Source organism: Callorhinus ursinus, unplaced genomic scaffold (assembly GCF_003265705.2).
Source record: "Callorhinus ursinus isolate GAN/ISIS: 27379988/994484 unplaced genomic scaffold, GSC_fseal_2.0 scaffold4, whole genome shotgun sequence".
Classification (NCBI taxonomy): Eukaryota; Metazoa; Chordata; class Mammalia; order Carnivora; family Otariidae; genus Callorhinus; species Callorhinus ursinus.
The window spans coordinates 8934793-8959147 of NW_027397066.1; positions in this window are offsets into that span (position 1 = coordinate 8934793).

Here is a 24355-nt window from a genome sequence, read left to right on the forward strand (position 1 = left end):
CAGACAATCTGAGTGGGTTTTATATCTCATATATAAAAACATTACTTGCCCATTCATAATTCCGGCCAGTAGATTTCATATCCGATGATAAAGGGATATATGGATATCAAGACAGGCTAAAGGGAGATATAGTCTGTGACGGTCTGTAATAAATTGCTTACAAAATAGCTGTAATTATTCCCCTTCCTGTGTCCACACCCTATTACAAAGCCAAATCTAGTTCTACTCCCCTAAAATCCAGGTTACCTCTGTGACTTGCTTTGGCAAGAGAATGCAAGGGAAGGGGCAATGTGTCAGTTTTGAACCCTGACTCTAGGGGAGTGGCATGCATCTACTCTCTTTCTGCTTTCTCTTGGACTCTTGTTCCCACCACATGAAGAAGTCCAGTCTAGTGTGCCAGAGGATGCAATGTCACTTGGAACAGAGATGAGTCATTCCAATTGAGATGCCACAACAAAACTGGTAGCTGATCACAGCTGCATGAGTGAGCCCAATGGACTAGAAAAATTGCCCAGCCAAACCCGGTCCAAATTGCCACTCTGCAATTGTGGGCCCAAAAAATGTTTGTTTAGTTAAGCCATAACTTTTAGGGGAGTTTGCCGGTGATCTGTTGCAGCCAGGTCATCTCAGGGGTAGGATTAAAGAGTAAAGCCAATAATAAGAAAACATCCCTTTGCACCCAAGGATGAACATCAGTGACTTGGGACAACAAGATTTCTTTAAAATTAATTGCCAGAGTGCCATTGCCCATTGGCCAATACCAATACAGAATACGAGATGAGGATTATTCTTGTTACTCAAGCTGAGTGACCATTTAGAAAGCTCAATGTATATTGCCAGGAAGATGAGTGATATAGCAAATGGCATTTGACACTTTCTTTGAGAAGTTCCTTCTACCAGCAGCACCAAGGAGACAAGGATTACCTTGAGAACAAACAGTCTGTGATAAGAGATAAGAGAGTGAAAGCATTCACGGTTGAGCCAGATGTGGACCCTGTGGAAGGGGGGTTAGATATAGCCGTTCCTGAGGAGTTCACCCAAGAGGGCACCCTGAAGGGGTAACATGACCCCAGCTATGGGAAGAGTGATGGAAGGTAAGGGCTTGAGTTAAGTTGTCAGTGACTGTGAGCTGCGTTATTGCCCAGATGAAAAAAATTGGAACAGAGAGCAATTGGATACGCACTTCACATAGCCCCCAATAAAACTCAGCATAAAAGAAGGAATTAGCCACAGATTTTGAACATTTGGGCCAAATTAAAAAGTCGTAAGAGATTTTTTTCTTTCCCTTAACTCTCCTCTCTCCATTTCTTCCTGTTCAGAAGGAACCCAAAACAGCAACTGATGATTAGAGAAGAAAAGAAGTGGAAAAGAAAGAAGCAAACCACAGATCCTTCCCCATTCCACGTTTTCTCATTTTAGTCAGGCCTAAGCTTTAAGAAGAAAACTTTAAAATTGGGTGAGTAATCTGTGGTTTGATATTATGTTGAGAGGGACTGCTTTTAAATATAATGGAAAAAATAGACTATTTTTCATTACTTGAAAGTAACCAGAAAACTTTTTCTTTTCTGTTAATATCATCCAAAGTTGGAGAAAAGCAACTCCAGTAAATTGCTTTGGGAAGACATTGGTGAGAATGAATAAAGTGACACAGGACCAAGTCCAGCTCAGACAATACATAAATTGAGTTTAAGTTCTAATTCCCTTTAGAAGACCCATGTTTAATAACGATAATGAAATTATCTTAAAGGAAGCAATGATTTTATTCAACCAAAAAAAAAATCAATGAACTATTAAATGTCTAAATGTTGGAAATAAAAAAATGAAATGACAGAAGTTTCCTTCCATAATTCCTAGCTAGTTTGGTATATTATTTTTTCCCAGGCACATGAAGATAACTTGTGAGAAATGACTATCGTTATTTTTCCATTGCTGCAATATTTATACCAGAGTGCATCCCATTTGGGCCTCCTTCCTTCTTGGCATTTTTTTTTACCCATTTTATTGTCGTCCATTTATTCAATTAGCAGCTATTTATTGTCCATCTACTTTGCAAAACCATGTAACTGGTACAAGAGATAAAAGGAGAAAACCACAGCCTCATTCCCCACTAAAAGTTCATTAAATGGTAAGGAAGACAAAACATCAGAAAAATGCATCCATACAATTAATTGAGACAAGTAGTTGGCACTTGGAAACACAATGGAGGCTGCCTGCCTGAGCCAAGATGAATTGGGAGGAGGGGACCTTTCTGACCTAAATTGTTAAGAACGAACAGAAATGTATTCTAGGCAGAGAACAGGGGAAAGGGGGGTCCTAACAGAGAAGAACACTGAGGGTAAAGACATAAACAGAACCAGCATGGTGCACTCAAGGAATGACATGTGTCCTCTGGCTGCAGAGAAGTACATTTGGGTCCAAGATGGAAGTGAGAAGAATAAAGAGGTAAGAGACAAATCTTGACTAGCCTTATTCTGAAGGCAGTGAGGAGCCCCTCAGTGACAAGATCCACTTCCATGTTTACATTTTCCTAAGTCAATGTTGTATTGAATCTCCAAGGCATCCCCTACCTAGCAGCCGCACAGCCTTCTGCTGCACGCCCTGAGGGGTACGCGGTTTCCATTAAGTCCCCCTTCTTCCCTAATATGTGTGCTGTCAGGTTGTCCTCATTGTCCAGTCCTTGGAAATACGGACAGTAATTCTGCAGAAGAGAGCTAAAAGAATTAGCTCTACAAGATTTGACAGTCATCTTCCATTTTTCCATTTCCCTCTGTTCTTTTGTAACTGCTCTGGGGACATTTTGTTACAAGAGGAAAAGAGACTTAGCAAGACAGGAGAGAAAGGAGACTCCAGTATCCCCCACCCCTTATCCACAGTTGTGCTTTTTGCGGTTTCAATTACTTGCTGTCAACCACAGCCCAGAAGCAGATGATCTTCCTTCTGACCTATCATCAGGAGGTCAAAAGTAGCACAACACTGCATCACAATGCCTGTGTTGTTTACCTCACTGTATCTCCTCACGTAGGCATTTTGTCATCTCACATCAGCACAAAAAGAAGGGTGAGCACAGTACAATGAGATATTTTGAGAGGGAGAGAGAGAGATCATAGTCACCTGACTTTCATTGCAGTGTATTGTTATAATTTTTTTATCTTATTATCAGCTATTGTTACTTTCCTACTGTGCTTAATTTATAAATTTAACTTGATCACAGGTATGCATAGAGAGGGAAGAAAATAGTATATATAAGGTTCAGTACTTTCTACAGCATCAGGCATCACTGGGGGTCTTGGAGTGAATCCCCCACAGGAAAGGGGGCCTACTGTAATTGAAGACGGGATAAAAGAGACACCAAAAAATACCAACTTAAGATTAAAATAACAGGGAGTTGGAACTGAGAAAAGAGAAGAAAAATCAAGTAGAAAGAAATGAGGGATAGTAACTGAGATTTGGCAGGTAATCAGTATAACATTTGCGGCCAGGTGGCTGGCAGAAAGAAAAGAATAAAGAAAGCCAGCAAAAGAAAGATTAATAAAGGAGTATAAATATAATGGTGGTAAAGAACATTTTATTACAATACATTATTAATTTATACTGCATTATTTAATACTTGCCCAGTAGCACATATAGCACTTAGATACTGTTTCAGTGGATGTTATGGCTCTAACATAAAAGGGAAATCGGAGAATGTATATTTTGCCTTGTAGCAACAAAGGTCAAATGAACACTAAGGTGAATAGTGTCTGCTAGTGCATAAGTGGTCAGTGCTGATATGGAACACCCCTGTTTCCTCACCTCTTCTTTATAGTTACACACATGGGCTTCTCAGCAAATGTTTGTGGTTGGGGGTGAAGTGATGAACAGGAAGCCACAAAGTAAATCAATGGTAAATATGTGAATAGAACTCTAGACTCGTGACTTGCATTTTTAATCATGGCTGCACAGAGTTGTTCTCACATGCATGAAATGCAGTAAAATCGCTTGAGGGAGACTTCTTCCTGCTTCCTCATGATTCAGTACTTTAATCCTTGTCGACTGTGGCACTGTAGACACTTGTGGCCAGGGAATGCTTTGTTTGAGGAGGGGGTTCTGTGAATTTTATGATAGTCACAGCATCTCTGAGCTCTACCTACTAGATGCCAGTAGCATGACAACCAAAAATATCTCTGGATATTGCCAAATGTCCTCTGAGGGGTAAAATCACTCCGTACTGAAAACCAGTGGGCTCATGGGAATGGCAGTAGATCAGGCTGCCCCAGAAACCAGACCTAGTTCCAGAACTAAGTGTGCAACTTGAGGCAAGCCATTTTTCTTTCACATCACTTCCTCGTCTGTCTAGTGACAAACATTCTGTCACCGACCAAGCTCTACTCAGGCTCCCTGAACTCTTTTCCAACTAGTCCTGACTTTTGGACTCCTGCGTTCCTCTCTGCATTGTCCAATTGCAGCAAGAATTCCGATAAGTCAGTTACACCAGAACTCACACCCTCAATATCTGATCATCCTCAATGTCTTTTTTTTTAATTTTTAATTTTTTCTTAAAGATTTTATTTATTTATTTGAGAGAGAGAGAATGAGAGAGAGCACATGAGAGGGGTAAGGGTCAGAGGGAGAAGCAGACTCCCTGACGAGCAGGGAGCCCGATGTGGGACTCGATCCTGGGACTCCACGATCATGACCTAAGGCGAAAGCAGTCGCTTAACCAACTGAACCACCCAGGTGCCCCCATCCTCAATGTCTAATAGAGGTTCCTCACCCCCACCACCCCCAAGGTGATGTCTGATCACCCTGGCTTACTTTCAGAAAGAATCTTGTTAGATCACTTGAGCCAGAATCCTCCCTACCCCTGAAATTTCCTCTTATTAATTTTCCTTCACTGACCCTCACCTTGCCCCTTGACTATGAATCCCCCCTTGCATATGCTGCAAACTCATTGTAAAATTCCATCACAACTGTCCTTGTACCTACTGTGATGAATAAAGTCTTCTAAACTGTGCTTTAACAGGAGCCATTGAATAATTTTTCTTTGACACTAGTTCTTTTTTACATGGCCAGGATGCATTAGTTGTGAATCTTAACTAAAGGAGAAGTAAAGTTAGGAAGATTGTCAAAGCCGCTCAAGTCTGGAAAGATGCTGGTCTACAGCAGTCACTGATGCAGAGAGTTTGGTGAAGGCCGGAATCATGGACAGGAATAAAAGTTATAGCTGGGGGCTGGGGGGGTCATTGTCAAGAGGGAAGAGTATGGAAGATGAAGAATGAGGAGGAAGACTGAGGGCCGTGGAGCCAGGGTGGAGTGGAATCAGATTCAGGGAAGGAAGAGGAGAGAGTGCGTATGATTCCAGTAAAACTAATTTCAGGGCATCACACATGTGGCCAGAGCAGCTTGCTTATGCAGGGCCTCGAGCCGGCTCTGAAGTTCAGCATGACAGCGTGGCAGAGGTACAGATTAGAGAATGCTCGCCCCTGGTGTCTCAGATGTCCCACTTGCATTTCATGGTTGACTTCAAAAAATTATTGATTAAACTTAAGGCACTGGCCTGGGCACTTGATTATCTTAGGCCATTTTATTTTTTAAATATTCCCAACATCTGATTCCCTTATTTGCAAACATTGAGATAATCCCCTTTAAATACTCTGATGTTATCTGAAAAGAGCTACAACAGATCTTGAATCATGGTAGAGTTCTAATAAAGCCTATATTATGTCCTTTCTTTCTCCTTTCTTGGGAAGCACAAATGTAAATAAAACATAATACTTTCTTCCTTCTAGTAAAGAAGGGGGCTTGTGGAAAGAAAGGGTGGTTAAATGTTTTCCCAGCATACCACACAGACATACATTCAGTCTTCACACACTTGTGTGAAATATTATGACCTTGTGTTAATGGCGAAGAAAAGTCAGATTCAGAGGGAGAAAATACGTTATTTAATATCGATGTGAATAGTTACATGAGTTGAAAGTCACACTGGGTAGGCAATCCCAGAGTCCACACAGTTTCACTCACAGCACGTCTCTGCTCTTAACATCTACCCTGGTGGAATCAAGGTGGTGAATGCTATTTATAAAAATAAACACACTATAAAAATACAAGATGTTATTACTACTTCAAAGTCAGGAAGAGGAAAACACACCTGACGGTTGGGAACAAAGTTGGCATCCCCAATATATCATATCTCAGAATTTTAGAGGAAGTTTTGCTATTCTGTTAGCTGTGGGAGTAGCCAAATGATTCCAAAAACATTTGGAAAGCCTCCAAACTTGGTAAAGGGATTGGCAAGCACTTTTAAATTCAGACTTTCATTCCAATTTTGCTAACTGTAGAATGTGGACAAGATTGCAATGGCTGAAAATATCCACAATACTTATTTTCTCTATTTAAAATGCACAGACTAATTTCTGAATCCATAATACTTTCACAAAAATCCAAGTAACCATTCTGTCTAATAGACGAAGCAATTACTTATTTCCTATGAATGAGAGAAATGCACTTGCATGAACAGGACAAGGTACCCTATCAGGTGGTGAGAAGCAAAAAGAAATCTTTCTTCATCATGGCTACTATAATACAACATTTTCTGAAAACTTTTCTCCTTACCCAGAACAACCAAAATAAATAAATAAATAAATAATGAAAAAGATGATCAGTGAGCCCTTTTTGCATGGAAATATTTGAAGAAGCTCATATATCATAAGTCAAATGTTTGGTCTTTTCTTTTCATTGTCTTCCTTGGGAAAGTGGGAAAGTTGAATGAATCTGCAGTTGCTTAAAATCATGCTACTTCAAATTGCCGTATCTTAGTCTTTGACATTTTATCAGTGCCATGCATTGGATTAAAATGGTCCTTAATAAGATAGTATTTAAAATAAGAAGGCACAACCTTGTCATTATTACCAGCACAATGGAAAGGCTCACTGGAATCAGCCATCCAAGCTACGGAGGGGCTTGAAGTTAATTACATCACCTTAGACAATAAGTTGGTCTTTGTGGTTCCAGTTATCTCTGCACACAGTTGGCTCTATTTTTTTGTTGTTTTGTAATGTCCCATTAATCACAGTTACATTTGTTCCCTGCTGTGTGATTCATCATCCTTTCCCCCTGAAAGGACTTCCTTTCTCCAGGACTCAAGATAAACCACTAATTTAAAGTGGCAGTGGCCAACCTTGCCTATCACAATGGTGTCGTTTGAATGAGGAGGGTCAACGGCAACATGCACAGACTCTAGGAGCTTCAGTCGATTCAAATTATCCCCAGTGATTGGGTTCAGGCACTGGGACACAGATCAGGTGTGACAATTACAGGATGAACTCTCGAAATGGAGCTGACGGTGCATTTGCCTTTGGAACTTTTCCAAGCACTATTTATTCGAAAAAGATGACAAAGTGAAGTATGTGGAGAGGAAGCAAAGTGTAGTGGGGAAAACACTGGGCTCAGTGTTGGGAAATGTGCTCTAACTTTTGCTTTAGAAGAAAATATCTGTGTGACCTTGAGCAAGTCGGTTCATCACCCTGGGTTTCATTTTCAAGAAACCAAGAACTTGGAACAGGTGACGTGTCTCATTTGGCATAGGGAGGCTTCCTTTTGATAAGAATTTCAACAAAAGTATCATATAACACATTTTGAAATGATTTTAAAGATTACAGAGTATTATTTGGGGGATAAACAGACTTCTGCTGTGAGTTATAGCTCCTTCCCTTTATGGGGACCAGAATTCAGCATTCAACAATCTGAGTCCCACAGGTGGAGGGAGTAGAGGAGTAGCTCTATGCAAGTCAGTGCTTATTTTATTTTCACCAGCTACTAATCCTAACTTTGTCGAACAACTGCAAATCCCTCTTAACTCTCTGGTTAATTATTTTATGCAATTTAGCAGCTGAAGGAAGAAACTGCTTGTCTGATTCCCTCCAAGGCATTCCTTGAATTTGGGTACAAAGGGCCCATTGCATAACACAAGTCACTAACAACAAAAAAGAAATTTCCAGAGACCTGGGCTATTGATGGAAATTTTGAAATTGCAAACCAATTGTTATCTTAAAATTAATATTGTCATATAAATATGGTATATGGATAATCATTTTTATCACATTAATTCTTCTCCTCAAGATGAGGCATTGCAGAAATATTGCCCCTCTAATTCTGTCCCCTGTGATGGTTTAATTCACTCGTTATAGTACAGGCCACTGTTTTCATTATGTTTCTTTCTATCTTAGTGCACTTCTTAAAAACAGGGTCTGGACATTATACCTTTGAAAACTGAGTTCTAGCATGATTCCTAGACAGAACATTTAATAAACGTTCCTGGCAAAAAATGCATTGTCCAGGGTAGTATTGATCGAGGAGTACCTATTTTCCAGCCCTCCTCCCTCAGGTCTTAGGAGGAGTTCCTAATTGTCAGTTGTTTGATTTCAGGGAATTAAATAATAGTTACAATCATATATTGTCTAAGATGTGCTCTGGGCCATACATACCTCATTTATAGCTTCATAATATGTGTGCAACGCAGCTGCTCCCACCTCCCTTTTATATCTGAGAAGACTGAGGTTTGGAGAAGCTAAATCATGTGCACAGAATCATATGCCCACTAGACAGTGGGTTGAGAACCACACCCAGGTTATTAGTCCCCTCTGCCTATGTAAGTTCCATTACTTAATGCTTCCTAAAGCATATTAACTGGTAGACTTATGATTACCTGGACTCAGAGACTTAATCTATGTGGGGCTCTGAGGAAATCATTTGGCATGGTTCTTTCTTATAGCCAATATGTCAGGTACCATAAGTTTTTTAAATTAAGAACCGATTAAGATGAAAGGGAACATGGGGAACATTTAGACCAAACAAGAATGGGCTGCATGTGGCATTTAAAAAACCAATCTGTACCTTCATAAAGATCAGTGCTTCTCAACCACAGGCAATTTTGTGCAATGTTTGGGGACATTTGGCAATGTCCGGGGACATTTTTTAGTTACTGCAACTGGGGGAATGAATACTACCGGCATCTAAGGTGTAAAGCCAAGGATGCTGCTAGTATCCTGTAATGCACAAGGCAGTGAATTATCTGGCCCAAAATGTCAACTTGTGCCAAAGTTGAAAAAACATGTCATAGTCAGATAATAATGAATTATAAAATGTAATTGGAGAAAATTGGGCACACATTAAGAATAACAACAAAAGCTGTATACAAAGAGAAAAATATAAGAAATATGCATACTCATTTTTGGGAAAAATAACATAATTTTTGTATAGGATGCAGTTATAAAAAAGAAAACAGGGAAATAAATATAGCTCATTCTAGTTTAGAGAAACTTAACACAGTGACCCCCTCTTCTCTGTGGTTCTACTTCCTGCGGTTTCAGTGACCTGTGGTCAACTGCCCTCCAGAGCAGATGATCCTCTTTCTGACATAAAGTCAGAAGGTCAATAGGAGCCTAACTCTACATCATAGTGCCTGCATCATTCCCCTCACTTCATCTCCTCACATAGGCATTTTATCACCTCACATCATCACAAGAAGTGTGAAGACAGCATATTTTGAGACAGATACCACATTCATATAACTTTTATTACAATATATTGCTACAATTATTCTATTTGATTATTAATTATTGTTAATTTTTACTATGTCTAATTTATAAATTAAGCTTTGTGATACATATGTATGTACAGGAAAAAACACAGTATTACAGGGATGGTACTATCCTTGGCTTCAGGCATCCACTGGGGGTCCTGGAACATATCCCCCGTGGATAAGAGGGAATTATTGTAATGTAAATATGGCAATTCTTCATAAATTAATCTCCAGCCAAAGAGATCCCATAAAACTGTTCACCGAAATAGTGAAGTTAGCCTAGGGCAGAAGTATGTGTGGTAGCAAAGTTACTGTGCTAGAGGTAGAACTTGTGGGATCTTGCAGGACATTGTAAAAACTTTAGCTTTTCCCTTAGTGAGAAAAGACAGCACAGGAAGATATCAACAGGTGTGATTATTTTCAAGTCTCCCTCAGACAACTGTGTGGAAATAGTTTGTGTGTCTATGTTGTGAGAAGGGCACTCAGGACTGACCGCAAGGACGACGTGTCTTAGTGGGATCAGTGAGAGATGGTGGTCTTTGTTCTCAGATAATGACAGCAAGGGTTATGGACATGGGTGAGTGAAGAGAATTCTGAGGTTAAAGCTGTAACAACATTCACTTTATGATGGGTTCTTGTGGGGAGAGAAATTAGTCAGGAATGATTTTCAGGTGTTGGTCTGAACACCTGCTGCAGTTTTGATTTGTCATTTGGTGACATGGGAATAACGGAGACAAGAGCAGATTTGCGTGCAGGTGGAAAAGAAATGTAGAATTGAGGAATGTTAAGCTTGAGATGTATTAGACACTGGATAGATGTCACAGACAGACAATGGGCATGAAGTTCATGGGAAAAAGCGGGACTTGAGTTACATGTTTGGAGTCATCAAGGTTAAGGTGGCGCATAAAATCATGCAGTCAATGGGATAATCTAGAGGAAATCTGATGACAAAGGGCAGGTCTAAGGACTGAACCCTGAAACATTCTAGTGTTCAATGATCTGAGAATAGAGAAAAATTTACTGAAAATGAGTGGCCCGTGAGATTAGCAGACAAATTATGAAACCATAAAAATTAAAGTTTAAATAGTATATTTTATTACTTTCACTGTAATTGATAAAACTCTTGCTAGCAATTAAACTACTTCCCAAGAGTAATAAAATATTTTAAATAAGCTTCAAAACTAAATACCATTTAAATAATTTACTATTTAAAAATCATATGTATGAAACTTACCCTAAAATGATAAATATTTGCATGTATTAGCAAAATTAAAAGAAAAGAAAAGAAAGAAACCACCTATAACCTGTAAAAGAGGAAATATTGAATATATTATACCAAGCTAATGATAACTGTCAAATAGTATTTTTCAAGAATATTAGGTAATCTAGAGAAATTCAAGTAATGTTACAGTGGGGAGCAAAATAATGTATATAATATGACATAAATTTTGTTAAATAAACTATAAATGCATATATGCATTTAAATTAAAATATACATATAATGTCTGGTTATTAAGAGAGGGAAGATAAAGATAAAATAAGGAAAATTTAACAGTGAAATTATGGGTGTGGGTATCTTAAATTTGTCATATTTACATTTCTGGTATCTTACAAATTTTTGATGATCTGAATAAAATTTTATAAGTATTTCAATGTAATAACATTATAAGAATATAATAATATATACTCATAGTCATACAATGTGTTACTTGTGGTTTAAGTCTATAAAGATATTCATGCCATCAGCCTTAGATAATTCAAAATGTGTTCCAGTTAATGCCCCATTTTTGAATAATCTCCTTATATTTCTAGTGTGGCACTCTGCCTACTGCCACCAGAGTTATAAAAGTTTCATGCGTCTTACACATTTTATGAAGAAATATTTCCTTAAGGGAGTTATTGCCCATACTTTGAGAAATGCCTTTGAATGATGAAGTCACCCTTAGGGAATAAATACATAGTGAAAGAGTAGAAATTGGTTTTGTATGCTGGCCACCAATACTTGGCTACATCAACTACTCAAGTCCTTCCACTTTGTACTGCTATAATATTGTTTCAGTGAGAAACAGTGGTCATTTTTCCATCTTTCTTTCCCAAAATAATTATTGCATTACTGATATGTGACAAGCACCAGTAGTTGTTGGTAATACAACTGAATAAGATTTACTTTCTGCCTGCAGAAGAGAGACAAGCACATAGACAATTACAGTACAGCATGGTAAGACATATACAAGAGGCTTGGTATTAGAACATAGGTGCCTAAACAGATTTGGGATAGAGGTGAGGGAGATAAAAAACACTTCTCTGAGCAGAAACATGAAAGACTAGTGGGAATTAGACAAAGATTATAATGAAGAGAATATGCAGAGAGACAAGAGCAGGGAATATAATGAAGAGAATGTGCAGAGAGACAAGAGCAGGGAAAAAGGCTCAGGTGACAGACAACATGTCCGTATTATGCTCATAAGAGGGAAAAGAAAGTGTACATCTTGGTGACACACAGGGCAAGATGGTAGAAGCAGTCCACCCCACATTCAGACAATAAAGTTGTACATTCTGAACAATGTTAGGGCAAAGAATTGTTGCAGTTATTACTGAGTTTTTATAGCATATATGTGAGATTCCAATTGGTATGTATTTGACACATATCCTTTACTAAACATGATATTCCTCACAGAATTTAATTTGGATAATTCCAATTAATACCATCAGCCCCTTGCCACACATACTTAGGTAAGTGTATTCTATTTGAGAGTAAGTACAAAAGTAATTTCACAAGGGTGTAGAATAGTTCAAGCTCACTTGGGAGACTCTGGATCTCCAAGGTCTTTGGTACTTTGTAATTCTGCACAAAAAGGTATATTTGAAATAAACAATAGTACACTGATTATAAAATTGAAGAAACACCACTTGAGTCACTTCAATCCTATCATTCCACATGAACATTTGGAATACTTATTTGTATCGAAAATTGTGACACAATGTGAAGTGTAATATTTTTACTTGGTAAATCCAATTTTAACACAGAAAATTATTTTGCTGAATGTGAATGAATAATATCTATACAACTGAAATGAATTATTTTCAAATTGGCAACAATTTGTTTTAAAAGTGAAAAAGAGGAGTGCCTGGGGTGGGGCAATTGGTTAAACGTCCGACTCTTGGTTTAGATTCAGGCCATGATCTCAGGGTCATGAGATCAAGCCCCACGTGGTACTCCATGCTGAGCATGGAGTCTGCTTGAGATTCTCTCTCCCCCTCTCCCTCTACCCCTCCCTCTTGTGCTCTCTCTCTAAAAATAAATAAATAAATCTTTTAAAAAGGTGAAAAAAGAAAATAATGATTTTTAGTGATCATTAACTGTTACTGAAAAAATTTCATTGTAAAGAGGAAAAATGTTGCTGAATGGAGCAAAAATGATCTCTGAACTACGTCAGTGAAAATGGCAGATTTCCAAAATTCACTCTATTGTAAAGACAACACAAAACTGGCATTAGTTGTCATAATCAAATTTTTCAGGACTCGGGAAATTAGCCAAAAGCTTTCAAGAACTCAAGATAGTTTGTTCAAGAGAAATGACTAATTCTTGGTATGAACCATAAGACTTGTGATGTCCTAATTTGACCATGTCCCATTTCCTGCTGTCCAGTTCTGTGATGACCTTAAAAATCAACACTTGCTATCATGGTGGTAGAATGGGGTTGGAGTTCCTTCAAACCTTGTTCTCAGAATTTTGACATTATTTCACCTGTCTAGTGTTCTCCTTGAAGTCCCCACGTGAAACATCTTTATTTGACCTCACTCAGTGCTTACCCAGTGTGAAAAAAGCTTTTCTCTGGGGGCTGTCAAAAACAATCACAGGAAATTGTATAACTTCCTAAGGAAGTGTTCCTATGTTTAACTTCACAGCTTCCTAAAGCAGTGGATAACAGTTGAGGCAAACAATAAACTAGCCAAAAAGCTTAAAGAGGAAAGACTGGTGAATGAGATAGGCATGGGGCCTTGAAGAACTTTGACATGTTCCTGGAAATGCCATGTGTATGTGTAGGTCTGTGTTCATGCCCAGAGATTTCCAGGTGCTCATCGGAAAGGGTTCCAGCTCTCATCCTTGCCTAAGTTTGAGGCTCTGCACAAGTAGGAAGTGAATTATAAGTCAAATGTGTCAATTGTCCATCAATTGTCTGAGTGTTTAAGGTATGCACAAGCATGAATACAGAGCCCCTTGGCAAAGACTGGGAGATTCACTGGTTACAGGCATTTAAGGAGATTCTGTACAATCACTAGCTGACTATTCAGTTAATAAAAGAGAAATTTTGGTGAAAATACAGACTTTAAAGAATTAGTTCAGAAAAATCACTAAACAAACAAAAATAACAAATAGTACCAACAACAAATCTTGGGGAGGGGAGGGTCTGATTTACAGAATTGCCATCTTATATTATTTTAAATGTCTGGGTTTTCTTTTTTTAACAAAAACAATTATGAGTTATGAAAGAAGCAAGAGAGTATAGCCCATACACAAGGAAAAAAAATCTATCATAGAAACTGTACCTGAGGAGGTCCAGGCATTGGACTCACTAGACAGACTTGAAATAGGGCTGTTTTAAATATTTTCTAAGAACCACAGGCAACCTCACTTACAGAACTAGAGGAAAGTATGAGATAGATGTTTCACCAAATTAAAAAAAAAAAAATCAGTTAAAAAAAAAGAACGAAACAGAAATCCTCAAATTGAAAATACAATAACTGAAATGAAGGAATCACTAAAGGAAGCCCACAGCATATTGCAGCAGGCCAAAGAAAGGATCCACACATGTGAAGATGTTATATGAAGATTATCCAGGCTGAAGAACAGAAAGGGAAAAGAATGAAGAGAAAAGAAAAGACACAGAAACCTGTGTGACATCATCAAGCACATCACATTCACATAAAGGAATTCTGGAGTCTCATAAGATATGAAAAAGAGAAAGGGAAACTAGGATGTGAAGAAATAAAATCCACTTTCTACATTTGATGAAAACCTACACACCCACAAAGGTCAATGAAATTCAAGTCAGAAATCCACACTTAGACACATCATAATCAGAGGAAACAAAGAAAATTTTGAAAGCAGCGAGAGAGAAATACTTATGCACAAGGGTTCCTCAGTAAGATTAACAACTGATTTCTTAACAACAACCAAAAGATGAAGGGTAGAAGCCAATGTGATGCAGTCAAAGTGCTGAGAAGAACAGGTGGAATTTTTTCCAGAATAGACCATCTATTAACCATAAGAAAAATCAGTAACTTTAGGAGGATTAAAGTCATACAAAGTATATTCTCCTACTAAAATGGTATGGAATTGGAAATATATAACAGATGGGAATTTAGGAAATTCACAAATATGTGGAAATTAAACAATGCACTCCTATAAAACCAATGGGTCAAAAAAGAAATCACAAAGGAAATTTGAAAATACATTCAGATGAATGAAGAAGGAAACACAACACATAAAAACTCATGGGCTATAATGAAAGCAGAGTTTAGATGAAAATTTATAGGTGTTTATGACTATATTAAAAATGATAAATAAAAAATACCCGTATTAGTTTTCTAGTGCTGCCATGAGAACATGTCTGGGTGACTCAAACAACAAAAATTTATTTTCTCAACAATTCTGGAGGTTAGAAGTCCAAGATCAAGGTCTTTACGTAGTTGTTTCCTTCCGAGGCCTCTCCCCTTGCTGGTACTGGCTACCTTCTCCCTGTCTTCACGTGGTCTTCTCTATGGACCTATGTGTGTCCAAATTCCTTCTTCTTACAAGGATATCAGTCATACTGGATCACGGTCCACCCTGAAGACCTCATCTTAACTTAATTACCTCTTTAAAGACCTCTCCAAATACAGTCACATTTGAGGCAGGCAGTGATGGGACTTCAACACAGAAATGTTTGGCCCAGGGGTGCCAGGGTGGTTCAGTCGGTTAAGCATCCAACTCTTGGTTTGACTCAGGTCATGATCTTAAGGTCATGAGATGGAGCCCCACACCAGGCTCCATGGGTTCCATGCGAAGTGTGGAGCCTGCATAAGATTCTCTCTCTCCCTCTCCCTCTGCCCCTCTCCCCACCTGCCTGCACTCTCTTTCTCTCTCTCAAAAAAAAAAAAAAAATGAAAGAAATGTTTAGCCATAAATTTATTCAAATCAAACCTAACCTTCCATCTTAAGAAACTAGGAAAATAAGAATGAACTAAACTCAAAGCAAGCAAACAGAAGGAAATGACAGTGATTAGAATGGAAATAAAATAGAGAATAGCAAAATAGCAGAGAAAATCAACAAAACCAAAATTCAATTCCTTGAAAAGATTAAAAAATTGACAAGTTAGTTACACTAAGAAAAAAAAGAAGAAAGATTACTAAAATCAGGAATGAAAGATGATGCATTATTAGCACCCTTACAGAAAGAGACAGGATAGTAAGGTTTGTGAAAATCAGTCCTGTGGGGCTTCTTTGGCCCTTGTATAGCAGCATAAAGTGAGCCTCAGACCTGGAACAACTCCTTACATGGACATAACCCTTGTGTCTGCATTGTGCTTATTGCTGGGTTTGAGCATATCTTTCCCTGTTCTGGACTTGATGTAGACTGCTTTGTTCTACTCAGTCTATGTGTCATATGGCACCTGGCCAACCCCACTGCTATATCTGTTCTTGCTGAGAGGGAAAGGGCTTCTTTGGCTGCAGCACAGAGGGACTCAGGGAGTACCATCTCCCCACATCAGCTGCAAGATAGGAGCCACTGGACACAGGGACCAATTCTCATTATTAATGGTGATCTTGCTCTGTCTCCTCTATGTGTTCCATCCAGTGCCTGTGTGAGTCATATCTTTCATAGTGACCCTGACACCTGCAAACCATGCACTGTGTTGATATTCTGGGACTGCTGCTCCTTATGATAAGCAGGTGACACTTGTTCAACACATGTAATACCATAACCATCTGGATGTCAACAAATCAGCACTAAAGTAAAAGGCACATATTCCTAGAAAAATTCAAATCACCTAAACTGAATCAAGAATAAATAGAAAATCAAAAGATACTCTAGCAAACAGAAAGAGTCAATTATTCATCAAAAACATTTCTACAAGGAAAAGCCTTGGATCAGGTGGCTTCACTGGTAAAATCTACCTAAAATTTATTTTCATTTTATATTTATTAATTTTATTTTATTATGTTATGTTAGTCACCATACATTACATCATTAGTTTTTGATGTAGTGTTTCATGATTCATTGTTTGTGTATAACACCCTGCTGTCCATTCAGTACGTGTCCTCCTTAATACCCATCACCAGGCTAACCCATCTCCCCATCCCCTCCCCTCTAAGACCCTCAATTTGTTTCTCAGAGTCCATAGTCTCTCATGGTGGTTTCCTTCCCCCTCTGATTCCCCCCACCTTCATTTTTCCCTTCCTAATATTTTCTTTTTTTTTTTCATATAATGTACTATTTGTTTCAGAGGCACAGGTCTGTGATTCATCAGTCTTACACAATTCACAGTGCTCACCATAGTACATACCCTCACCAATGTCTATTGACCAGCCACCCCAACCCTCCCACCCCTCACCACTCCAGCAACTCTGTTTGTTTCCTGAGATTAAGAATTCCTCATATCAGTGAGATCATATTATACTTGTCTTTCTCTGATTGACTTATTTTGCCTAACATAATACCATATAGTTCCATCCACGTGATTGCACATGGCAAGATTTCGAGGTTTTTGATGGCTGCATAATATTCCATTGTATATATATATATATACCACTCTTCTTTATCTATTCATCGGTTGATGGATATCTTGGCTCTTTCCATAGTTTGACTATTGTGGACATTGCTGCTATAAATATTGGGGTGCACATACCCCTTCAGATCCCTACATTTTTATCTTTCAGGTAAATACCCAGTAGTACAATTGTTGGGTCGAAGGCTATCTCTGTTTTCAACTTTTTGAGGAACCTCCATATTGTTTTCCAGAGTGGCTGCACCAGCTTGCATTCCCACCAACAGTGTAGGAGGGTTCCCCTTTCTCCATATCCTCACCAACATCTGTCATTTCCTGACTTGTTAATTTTAGCCTTTCTGACTGGTGTGAGGAGGTATCTCATTGAGGTTTTGATTCGGATTTCCCTGATACCAAGTGATGTTGAGCACTTTTTCAAGTTTCTGTTGGCCACTTGGATGTCTTCTTTGGAAAAATGTCTGTTCATGTCTTCTGCCCATTTCTTGATTGGATTATTTGTTCTTTGAGTGTTGAGTTTGATAAGTTCTTTATAGATTTTGGATACTAGCCCTGTATCTGATATGTCATTTGCAAATGTCTTCTCCCATTCTGTTGTTGTCTTATGGTTTTCTTGACTGTTTCCTTTGCTGGGCAAAAGCTTCTTATCTTGATGAAATCCCAGTAGTTCATTTTTGCCCTTGCATCCCTTGCCTTATGTGAAGTTTCTAGGAAGAAGTTGCTGCAGCTGAGGTCAAAGAGGTTGCTGCCTGTGTTCTCCTTTAGGATTTTGATGGACTCCTGTCTCACATTTAGGTCTTTCAACCATTTGGAGTCTATTTTTGTGTGTGGTGTAAGGAAATGGTCCAGTTTCATTTTTCTGCATGTGGCTGTCCAATTTTCCCAACACCATCTGTTGAAGAGATTGTATTTTTCCATTGGGTATTCTTCCCTGCTTTGTCAAAGATGAGTTGACCATAGAGTTGAGGGTCCATTTCTGGGTTCTCTATTCTGTTCCATTGATTGATGTACCTGTTTTTGTGCCAGTACCATACTGTCTTGATGATGACAGCTTTGTAATAGACCTTGAAGTCCGGAATTGTGATGCCACCAGCTTTGCTTTTGTTTTTCACCATTCCTCTGGCTATTCAGGGTCTTTTCTGGTTCCATAAAAATTTTAGGGTTATTTGTTCCATTTCTTTGAAAAAAGTGGATGATATTTTGATGGGGATTGCATTGAATGTGTAGATTTCTATAGGTAGCATGGACATGTTCACAATATTTTTTCTTCCAATCGATGAGCATGGAATGTTTTTCCATTTTTTTGTGTCTTCCTCAATTTCTTTCATGAGAACCTTATAGTTTTCTGAGTACAAATTCTTTCCTTCTTTGGTTAGATTGATTCCTAGGTATCTTATGATTTCAGTGCAATTATAAATAGGATCGACTCCTTAATTTCTCTTTCCTCTGTCTTCTTGTTGGTGTCTAGAAATGCAACGGATTTCTGTGCATTGATTTTATATCCTGCCACTTTACTGAAATCCTGTATGAGTTCTAGCAGTTTTGGGGTGGAGTCCTTGGGGTTTTCCACATAAAGTATCATGTCGTCTGCAAAGAGTGAGAGTTTGACTTCTTCTTTGCTGATTCAGATACCTTTTATTTATTTTTGTTGTCTGATTGCTGTGGCTAGGACTTTTAGTGCTATGTTGAATAAAGGTGGTGATAGTGGACATCCTGCTGTGTTCCTGACCTTAGGGGAAAAGCTCTCAGTTTTTCCCCTTTGAGAATGATATTTGCTGTGGGTTTTTCAGAGATAGTTTTTATGATATTGAGGTATGTACCCTCTATCCCTACACTCTGGAGAGTTTTAATCAAGAAAGGATGCTGTCAAATGCTTTTTCTGCATCTATTGAGAGGATCATATGGTTCTTGTTCTTTCTTTTATTAACGTATTGTATTACCTTGATTGATTTGCAGATATTGAACCAACCTTGTAGCCTTGGAATAAACCCCACTTGGTCATGGTGAATAATCCTTTTAATGTACTGTTGGATCCTATTGCCTAGTATTTTGGTGAGAATTTTTGCATCCATGTTCACCAGGGATATTGGTCTGTAATTCTCCTTTTTGATGGGGTCTTTGTCTGGTTTTGGGATCAAGGTAATGCTGACCTCATAAAATGAGTTTGGAAGTTTTCCTTCCATTTCTATTTTTTGGGAACAATTTCAGAAGGATGGATATTAATTCTTCTTGAAATGTTTGGTAGAATTTCCCTGGGAAGCCATCTGGCCCTGGGCACTTGTTTTTTGGGAGATTTTTGATTACTGCTTCAATTTCCTTAGTGGTTATGGGTCTGCTCAGGTTTTCTATTTCTTCCTGGCTCAGTTTTGGTATACATCTATAGGAATGCATCCATTTCTTCCAGATTATCTAAGTTGCTGGAGTATAGTTGCTCATAATATGTTCTTATAAGTGTTTGTATTTCTTTGGTGTTGGTTCTGATCTCTCCTCTTTCATTCATGTTTTTATTTATTTGGGTCCTCTTTCTTTTCTTTTTGATAAGTCAGTTCAGGGATTTATCAATCTTATTAACTCTTTCAAAGAATCAGCTCCTAGTTTTGTTGATCTATTCTACTGTTCTTTTCATTTATATCTCATTGATTTCTGCTCTGATCTTTATTATTTCTCTTCTCCTGCTGAGTTTAGGCTTTATTTGCTGTTCTTTCTCCAGCTCCTTTAGGTGTAGGGTTAGGTTGTGTATTTGAGGCCTTTTTGTCTCTTGAGGAAGGCTTGTATTGCTATATACTTTCCTCTTAGATCACCTTTACTGCATCCCAAAGATTTTGAACAGTTGTGTTTTCATTTTCATTGGTTTCCATGAATTTTTTTAATTCTTCTTTAATTTCCTCGTTGATCCATTCATTCTTTAGTAGTATGCTCTTTAATCTCCATGTATTTGAGTTCTTTCCAACTTTCCTCTTATAATTGAGTTCTAGTTTCAAAGCATTGTCATCTGAAAATATGCAGGGAAAGACCCCAGTCTGTTGGTACCAGTTGAGACCTGATTTGTGACCTAATATGTGATCTATTCTGGAGAATATTCCATGGGCACTAGAGAAGAACGTGTATTCTGTTGCTTTGGGATGGAAAGTTCTGAATATATCTGTGAGGTCCTTTTGGTCCAGTGTCTCATTTAAAATCTTTATTTCCTTGTTAATCTTTTGCTTAGATGATCTATTCATTTCGGGGGGGGGTGTTAACGTCCCCTACTATTATTGTATTGTTGTCAATATGTTTTTTTGCTTTTGTTATTAATTGCCTTATATAATTGGCTGCTCCCATGTTAGGGGCATAGATATTTACAGTTGTTAGATCTTCTTGTTGGATAGACCCTTTAAGTAGGATATAGTGTCCTTCTTCATCTCTTATTACAGTCTTTGTTGAAAATTTGATTTGTCTGATATAAGGATTGCCATCCCAGCTTTCTTTTGGTGTCCATTAGCATGGTAAATGGTTTTTCACACCCTCACTTTCAATCTGGGGGTGTCTTTGGGTCTAAAATGAGTCTCTTGAAGACAGCATATGGATGGGTCTTGTTTTATTTTCTCCAATCTGATACCCTGTGTCTTTTGATTTACATTCAGGGTAACTATTGAAAGATACGAATTTAGTGCCATTGTATTGTCTGTAAGGTGACTGTTACTCTATATTGTCTGTGTTCCTTTCTGGTCTATATTACTTTTAGGTTCTCTCTTTGCTTAGAAGACCCCATTGAATATATCTTGTAGGGCTGGTTTGGTGTTTGCAAATTCTTTTAGTTTTTGTCCTGGAAACTTTTTATCTATCATTCTATTTTCAATGATAGCCGAGCTGGATATAGTATTCTTTGTTGCATATTTTTCTCATTTAGTGCTCTGAATATATCATGCCAGTCCTTTTTGGTCTGCCAGGTCTCTGTGGATAAGTCTGTTGCCAATATAATGTTTCTATCATTGTAGGTTACAGACCTCTTGTCCTGAGCTGCTTTCAGGATTTTCCTTTTGTCTCTGAGACTTGTAAGTTTTATTATTAGATGTCGGGGTGTTGACCTATTTTTACTGATTTTGAGGGGGATTCTCTGTGCCTCCTGGATTTTGATGCCTAGTTCCTTCCCCAAATTAGGGAAGTTCTCTGCTATAATATGCTCCAATATACTTTCTGCCCCTCTCTCTCTTTCTTCTTCTTCTGGGATCCCTATTATTCTAATATCATTTCATCTTATGGTATCACTTATCTCTCGAATTCTGCCCTCGTGATCCAGTAGTTGTTCATTTCTTTTTTTTCTCAGTTTCCTTATTCTCCATCATTTGGTCTTTTATATCACTAATTCAATCCTGTGCCTCATTTATCCTAGCAGTTAGAGCCTCCGTTTTTTATTGCATCTCCTTAATAACCTTTTTGATTTTGACTTGGTTAGATTTTAGTTCTTTTATTTTTCCAGAAAGGATTTCTCTAGTATCTTCCATACTTCTTTCAAGTCCAGCTAGTATCTTTAAAATCATGATTCTGAACTCTAGTTCCAACATATTACTAATGTCCATGTTGATTACGTCCCTGGCAGTCAGTACTGCCTCTTATTCTTTTTTTGAGGTGAATTTTTCCATCTTGTCATTTTGTCCAGAGGAGAATAGATGAATGAGAGAACAAAATGCTAACAGGGTAACAATGACTCCAGAAAAATATACACTAAACAAATCAGAAGAGACCTGAAACTGGGGGGAAAAGAAAGAGAAAGAAAGGAAAGAAATAAAACAAAAGAATATGATCAAATATGATCAGGCTGGTGAATTGATCAGTGCCACACAGTAGATTTTGGGCATATTTTGGTCTGTTAGAAGAAAGTGCTTCCCAAAATTTTAAAGAAAGAAAAACTTAAATATGTACAAAAATAAGGGTAAATATGATGAAGGGATACAATAGGACTGTAAAAATGAAAATTATAAAAGGTTTTATAAAAGGAATTGAAATATAAGAAGTTGGTTGAAAAAAGAAAGAAGAGAAATTAAAAAAAATAAGGGGGGGAGGAGAGAATGTCATCAAGCAGAAGACTAGAACAAAGCCATACACTAGAGATTTAGGGTATATTTTGGTCTGTTAGAAGAAACTGTATCCCAAAATTTTAAAGAAAGAACAATTTATATACATACGAAAAATAACATTAACTACAATGAAGGAATAGAATATGATTCTAAAAAGGAAAAATAAAAAAGATTTTTTAAAAAAGGATTGATAAGATGTTGGTTGAAAAGGGGAAAAAATAAAAAAAATAGAAAAAGAAAAAAGAAAATTAAAAAAATTAACTTTGAAAGATTAAAGAATCATGGGGAAAAAATCCATGAATTCTATGTTCTGTATTCCCCTAGTGCTGGAGTTCTGCTGTTCTCATTGATGGGTAAACTTGGTCTTGGCTGGCTGCTCTTGTTGATCTTCTTAAGGAGGGGCCCGTTGCAGTGATTCTCAAATGTTTTTGCCTGAGGTGGAATTGCCCCACCCTTGCAAGGGGCCAGGCTAAGTAATCTGCTCGGTTTTGCTCCCGGGAGCTTTTGTTCCCTGAAAATTTCTATACAGCTTTGGAGTATGAAAATGAAAATGGCGGTCTCCCAATCTCCCCCTGGAGGAGCCAAGAACTCGGGGCCCCACTCCTCAGTGCGCCCCCAGAGAAAAGCAGTCAATCACTCCCATCTCCCTAGTCTCCGGCCGCACTCTGTGCTCACCTGTCCTGTGACCGAACATTTCTATCTCTGGCACATGACCCCATTTGGAATCTCCAAACCCAGCAGACACTTGTGGTGCACTCTTGCACCACTCCTCCCAGGGGAGGAAGGAGTCTCCATGGATCTGCCATTTGTTGGGTCCCTGCTAGAAGAGCAGTGGCCCGACTGTGCCATGGATCACAGTTTATGGGCACCCCAAGCTGAGAGCCCACTCCTCAGCTCCGTCTTTGCCACTAGCTTCCCTGCTTCGATACCTGGGAGCTCTGCCACACTCAGGGACCCCTGGTCTTTCTGTGACACTGAGGGTCCTGAGACCACACTGTCCCAGCGAGGGCTCCACCCCCTGCTTAGCCACTGGAGCAACATCCTTCAGCAGAGTAGACTTCTAAAAAGTTCTGATTTTGTGCTCCACTGCTGTATCACTTGCGGGTAGCCGCTCCCTCCCCCCATGGTTTATCTTCCCAAATATTGCCTCAGATTCACTTCTCCACACATCTTACCTTCCAGAGAATGGTCATTTTTCTGTTCATAGACTTGCTGCTATTCTTTTCTTCGATTTCCTGTTGAATTCTTAGGTGTTCAGAATGGTTTGATAACTATTTGCTGAATTCCTAGGACCAGACGAAATTTAGGTCTCTTACTTCTCCGCCATCTTGATCATCCCTCTCTACCTAACATTTAAAGAAGTATTAATGTCAATCATTCGCTAACTCATCAAAAATATCAAAGAGAAGGTGAAATTTTCCAACTTCTTCTGTGAAGTCAGGAGCACTCTAATACCAAAATGAGACAAACATCTCACATAAAAGGTAATTACAAACCAATAGCCCTTATAAATATGGACACAAACATTCTCAAAAATAAATAAATAAGTAAATAAATAAATAACAGGAAACCAAAGCTAGGAACACACGGAAATGATTATACATCATGACCAAGTAGTATTTATGTCAGGAATGAAAGGTTGGTTCAACATATGAAAGTCAATCCATGTAACTCACCATATTAATAGAAAAATGGATAAAACTAACATGATCATGTTATAAATATGCACAGAATAAGCGTTTGGCAAAATCCGATACCCATTTATGACAAAACTGCTCAGTAAACTAGGAATAAAAAGGAACTTCCTTAACCTGATAAAGGACATTCTACGAAAAATCCACAATTAACATCGGATTTAACAGTAAAAGATTGAGATCTTTCTCCACTATAAGGATCAAAATAAGGATTTCTTCTCCCATCACTTCTATTCTACCTTGTACTGGAAGTTTTAGGAAACAATTATGCAAGG